The sequence below is a fragment of the Tigriopus californicus genome, chromosome 10 (genome assembly GCF_007210705.1).
Source record: "Tigriopus californicus strain San Diego chromosome 10, Tcal_SD_v2.1, whole genome shotgun sequence".
NCBI classification, from domain to species: domain Eukaryota; kingdom Metazoa; phylum Arthropoda; class Copepoda; order Harpacticoida; family Harpacticidae; genus Tigriopus; species Tigriopus californicus.
The window spans coordinates 9,541,919-9,548,474 of record NC_081449.1 but is presented as its reverse complement, the minus strand read 5'-3'; positions in this window follow the sequence as shown (position 1 = coordinate 9,548,474).

Below are 6,556 nucleotides of genomic sequence, written 5' to 3'. Positions count from 1 at the left end.
TTAGCTGACCATTTCCCAACCCAACCATCCCCATTAGCTCATGCTTTGCCTCCAGTAGAACGTAGCTTTGTTGATAAGAGGGATTTTTTACGGTTGGAGAGGATGGTCCAAGATCTTGTAAACTTGGTCCGTCAAAGAGAGGCCGTAAAGGGGCTATACTTAACGTGCATTGTCTGATTTCTTAAAAAGACAACACAAAAGTCAAGATCTTAGAAGAAACTAGCCATTGAGAGAGAGATTTCATTCATCTCTATAACAGAAACCTGGCTTCGGCCAGGGGTTTAGATGAGAACTAACCATAGTTGGTTTCAACTTAGTTGTTGTGATAGGATACGCCCTGATAATCCATATACCACATGGGGGCGTATGCCTATATGTTAGAACGATTTGCACATTAATCAGGTACAAATGTCGAATGGAGAAGTAAGAGTCTTAGTTGTTCATCTTCAAGGTCTTGATCTGTCTATTGTAACATGTATAGGCCCCCATCTTGTTCAGTAAGCTCTTTTCATGTCAGCTCTCCAATTCACTGGAAATGAGTTGGATCAGGCAGTTTGCTAAAAGGTTTTCTTTCTAGGGGCTTTAATTTTCCACATCTCAGTCGTTTGAAAAGCTGGAGAGTTTTGATCTCGCGCAATTTCTCCAGCATGTTGGTGTAGCCAGTAGAGAGAATAGCGTTATCGACTTGGTCTTTTCCAATGACCCTGATCTGATCCAGTATGTCCATGTGACACCTAGTAATCTGTAAGATCATCATGTTCTTGAGATAGGGTCGACCATGACTCAAAAGCTGGCGTGCTTTAGAGTAAAACCGGTCAAAAAGGTCGGTCTGCCAAGTTCAAGTTCAAAGATGAATATTGGGCATTGATTATAGAAAGATTTGAATAACTTGACCTGATTTCAATTCTGAAACAGGAATCGTCCATAGATGCAGCCATTATAAAGTTAGTTTCAGTTTTAAGGAAGTTTGCTCCAGTTTAGCAATCTCTGAATGTGTACCGAAAAGTGGTACACGGATAAAAAATCCAAAATATAGGAAGGCTTTGTTCAAAAAGAGATGCAAACTAGCGAAAAGGCTGAAGAGCACTTCGAATCCAGTAATCGTGGTAGTCTCCAAAAAAAGTTGGTCGAGTTCAGGGTAAGATTAAGGCCTCCATCGAAAATGACCAGTTACAAACTGAGAGTAAGGTGTTTCAGGAGCTTAGGTCGAATCCCAAGGCTTTTTCCCTTCTCCGAACTCTAATAGAAAAATGAATCACCCTGTTTGGGCCTTTTGAGGTTGATGGGGAAGCCATCAGTAATGTAGAGGCTATCACTAACATGCTTCTGAGTTTAGAAGCAATAGCTCATTTTCCTAATGACGAGTGCTGTTGAGATTGATAATGCTACTCAAATTGAGCAATTAGATGATCTCATAGTTACAGATCAAGATGCTTTAGAGGCCATCTGCCAACTGATTGAGCATTCAGAGCTGGTCATTGAGGAACTGGAAAGGCATGAGTCAGTTGATGTTGTCTATCTTGATTTTGCCAAGGCCTTGATAAAGTAGATCGTGGCCTTTTGTTGAATAGACTTCATGGCATTGGGATCCAAGGTAAGGTTCTCAATTGGATAAGAAGCTTCAGTCATCATAGGAAGCAAATTGTTAAGGTTGAGGATCCCTTAGTGACATACTTTATATGATGTTAAGTCAGGTGTTCCCCAGGGCTCCATCTTAGGGCCTCTCCTTTTATGATATTCGTTGCCCCGCTTCAAAAGCTTAGTATTACTGCCAGTCTCCCTTCTTATGCTGACCATTCAAAGTTAGTTCTGGTAGGAATGGCTAAGATTCCACTCGCCTTGCAAAGGACCTAGAATTAATCTATTCTTGGGTTACTGAGAGTAATATGGCCTTGAACGGAATGAAATTCCGCTCAATGACCTTCGGTCAACTCCGGTGAATACTCCATTCGTAATAATGGAGGTAAAGATATTGAGCAGGTTTCATCTATGACAGATTTAGGTGTAGTCCTCCAAAATAATGGAAAGTTCGATTAATATATCCATTGAAGGTGGGTAAGTCTTTTCAAAGTGTGTTGTTGGATATATCGCACGTTTAAGTTCAGAGATAGCATCACGATGCTAACTCTGGACAAGTCGTTTGTTCAGCCACATCTTGGATATGCTTCTCCCAGTTGGGCTCCAATGAGTTCAACAGGTTTGCAAGAGGTCGAACAAGTCCAAAGATGTTTCACTAGGAACATCACAGGATTGAGAGAACTCTCATATTAGGAGAGGCTAAAAAAGTTTGGACTGTACAGTGTTCAGAGAAGGTACAAAAGGTATCTGGTACTGCACGTCTTCAAAAGCATTCATGAGCTTTGTCCCAACCCAGGATTTGGGGTCAATTCTAGTGACGTAGAGGCTTAATGTGCACTTTTGAGAGCACTTTCAAGTCCACGAAAATCCAGTCTAGTTCGAACAATGAAGTCCATATCTCTTCTTTCTCGGGCTCCTTCATTGTTTAACTTGCTTCCCTCTAATATTCGTAGAGAATACGTAGGCCTTGTTGATTCGGCTGCATCTTTCAAGTCAGACTTGGACAAATTTTTACATAGCATTCCAGATCAACCCTACATTCAAGGACTAGCTCGGTCTGCCAACTCAAATTCGTTGGTAGACCATATATTATATAAAGGGAAGAAAGTCAATTATTAGACGAATTATGACCTTTCAATTTAATAGCACTGGGGATAACATTCCCTGTAGCGGTTAGAAAAGCCCGTGAAAAAACAAAAAAAGAAGGAAAAAAAGATTATTCGGAATTTCATAGAGAATCGGTGAAAAACCAAACCAAACCAAATTAAAAAAAACAGAAAAACCTAAAAGTTTTTAATAACCTCACTTAAATCTTATTAATAATGAACAATTGACTACTGTGATGTCATAAAGTAAAAATCAGATAATAATTGCTCAAACTTCAAGATCAGAATTAATTGATATTCGTGGTTGACAATGAACGTTTGATGAAAATACCTTTGGTAGGTAGAAAATAATCATTGCAAAAAGTGACATATATGAAAATTAAACTGTGAGATGTGTCTTTGTAATATTTCAACTACATGGTTGGCTAGTGTAGCTTGCCATGTTTTATAAACGCCTATTGATATTTTCATATCCTGAATTGCTTGAAGTGCCAACACTTGCTATTTTCGGGTTTTAGAGAAATGTTTACGAAAATGAAGTAATATCATTTATTTTTCATGCCATCGAAGAAGCGCATCCTTTGGTTTTTGCGATTACTTAAAATATAGATAAGTAATTTTTCGCTCTGTTTTACTGCAAAATACAACTTTCAAAGTGTAATAACGAAGCATCAGGTGTATATTGATGACATTTTAAGACAATGCATAAATAAGAATAATGATGCTATTGTTTGATTAGGTTTTGCTTTGGACAATAATGTTTCATAGTGTATTTTAAGTGGTTCCATGAACCTGTATAAGCTCCTTTCAAGCATACTGATTTAACAAAAATTGTTCCTTTTAGAAAAGTTGTTTCTTTAGCAAAGAAAATGGCAATTAAAAGTCTTGGCATTCTAGCACAGAGTTAATCAGAAATATTCCCCGAAAAGAGGCAATGTAATAGATTTGATCTTTTCTTGGAGAACTAAATTGGCCGGATTCTTGGTTCAAAGGTGTAACAGTCTGTATGTATGGGTGTGACTGACGCAGATCACAATTACATTCAAGGACCAGCTCGGTCTGCCAACTCAAATTCGTTGGTAGACCAAATATCATATAAAGATCGAAAGGTAATAAATAGACGAATTATAACCTTTCATTTTAATAGTAGTGGGATTTACATTCCCTGTAGCGGTTAGAAAAGCCAGTGAAAAACCAAAACCAAAAACAGATAGAAAAAAGGTTGTTCGGAGTTTCACCCATAGAGAATTTGAAACGTCTCCCAGAAGAATTGATGGCTTATTCATTGTGTCACAGTTCTTGGGCAAAGAATTGTTCATTTGATAATCCCCTAATAAGGTCTGGCGTCTGACAGCGTTTTCTCTCGTTCCTGCTATTGTTTGTTCGCACCTAGACGACGAAGCAGAGGGCGCTTCCTCAAACACATGTCACATTCATTCAGCTTTGTCACTGGGCTAAATTTACATGTTTGCTGGGATTGGAATGTCATGATACCTATTCAATTTGACATTTTTAAGGAAGAGAAAAAAAAGTCAAGTCTGCAAATAATAATCATGACAAAATATCCATTAATATATTGATTTGTCAATATCAATTAATGAGGTTTCACGCAAGATTTTAGTTTAATTGATTGTTGCATCTTTTTAACGAACAAAAAGCAAAAAAGCAAAATCAATACCCTTGTAACATGATAATTTTTCGTCGATGCCGAGTCCTTCTCCCGATCCAATTGATCCATCACCGCCCTCTAGATGAAATGGTATGAGTGTATGAATGCATTTGACCACTCTGAGTGGTGACCATTGTTCGCTTCACTGAGAAGAAAGAGATCATACCATATCAACCTCACGCTCGAATTCTGAGTACGCTTCGTGAAGGGTTGGAGGAGCAGGGACATTACCAACCTTTCGAGTGAGGGAGAAAGAAAGTTTTTAAGCCTCTCTAAGGGTCCGTTCCGTCCATCGAGTGAACTCGGATGTGAAATGGTTGAAATGGAATACAGCGAGTAAGCCTCAAGCACGGAAAGGTTGACCCTTGACGAACTCCGCCGATTGCTATTAGTGGTCCTACCCTCACCAGAGGCATTGCACATAGCCGACCAAACAACAAAACAGTTGGGAATGAGAGCCGAAGCAATTCAATCCCCTTGTACACATGCCACACCAACTTAAGAAATAGCAACAACAACAACAACAACAACAACAACAACAACAACAACAACGACAACAACAGCAGCAGCAGTGAAGCCATTTCATGCTTGAGTTGAGCCATGGCTAGGAAGGACCAACTTGCATGGAGCACTTGCGTTCCTTGGACGAAATATTGTTACTGGTCTCGTTTACTAGTTCTTATTTGTTGTTGTGGCTCAATTGGAAGGATTCTTGTACTACGCAGGCACACATAACTGGAGGTTCGTACATGTATAGTACTGTACAGTACAATAGCTACATACTGGCAGTAGCAGATATGCAGGGCACTTGGAACAAAAGAAACACTACATTCAGTAGTTGTAGGACTAGTGCGGAGATGTGCAGTAATGGAGAGGGATCTGGTTGGGCTTTGGAAATGAAGAATCGCCAAATCTCTTGATCCTACTGGAACATTTTAAGAGGTCTGCGCTCGGCAATGAAAGAGCTTTCAGCTTTCGCTGTGACTAAATACAAGAGACCCAATCCTAAGCCAGGGTCTGTCTGGTGCCACTCGGGTTGAGCCCTGGTTAGTGTATCTTGTCTTGTTTGCCACATGCCAAACAACCAAATTTCACGGAGTTGTTACTCAAAATGACATGATTTGAAATACATGCTTCCGTTGGAAGCCAATCATAGTATTGAACTGAAATAAGACTCTTGGAAATGACCACAAGAAACCGCTTTCGTACGCGCAGAGGCCCAATAAAGAAATTGAGTTGGACAGTAGGATTTAGTGTTTGTTACCCGAAACATCGGAACTTTTTTTGACCTTTTTATTATTTGTCCAAATTCTGATACTGATACAACACTCAGTGAAAAGAGAGGCATACCTTGAGCTGAAGTAGCCTAAATGATGCTGAAAAAACTAGAAAATCAACAGTCGCAAAGACAAGTTACAAAAATCGTTTACAGTAGATCTTGCTCTCGAGATTAAATAACCCTCTGCCTGTGAACCTAAGGCAATTGCTCAAGGAAGTTGAACCAATACTCTCTTTTAAAAGGTCCTTTGAATTGATATTTGTCCAAAAATCCCGACCAAGCCTTTGTTCAGGGTAGAACTCGAGTTCAGGGGCTTCTCAGATCGGCTAATACAAGCTCGTTGGAAGACCAAGTATTTTATTACTGTTCTTGGCCCTTTCATGTTAAGTTTTATTTTTGCACATTCAGACATGGTAGGTTTTGCATTGAATGACATTCTATTCATCGTTTATGAAATTCGTAAACGTTTAGCTAAAATATAAAAGCAACGGACATAACTCAGATTGAAAGATCCAATCACTTCCTTGAAAAACTGAAGCACTAAAATCTTAGTGGAGGACAGGTGTCAGTATTTTAACTTTCCCACTTGACTAAACGGTTAGTGTGCATTGTTTTCAAGCATAGAAAGTAGAATAGTCCGGATAACCGTAATAATAAGTGCAAAACTTGTACGTTTTTGCCTTGCAAGTTATCAGAGTGAAGTGCCCTTGACTTCCTTTTGTTCGTTATGATGTAATATTATAAGGACAACGAATAAGGATTTTACTGCAAATCTCAGCCGTCAAACCATCTAATAATAATGTTAAGAATTGAGTACTTCACTTTTTTTTTTAGAATTATATATATTGGCATTAGTAATTCGGTAAGTAGATTCGTTTTCAATTTAAAGTTTGAAATTTTCAATTGTCAATTTGTACAAGCAAA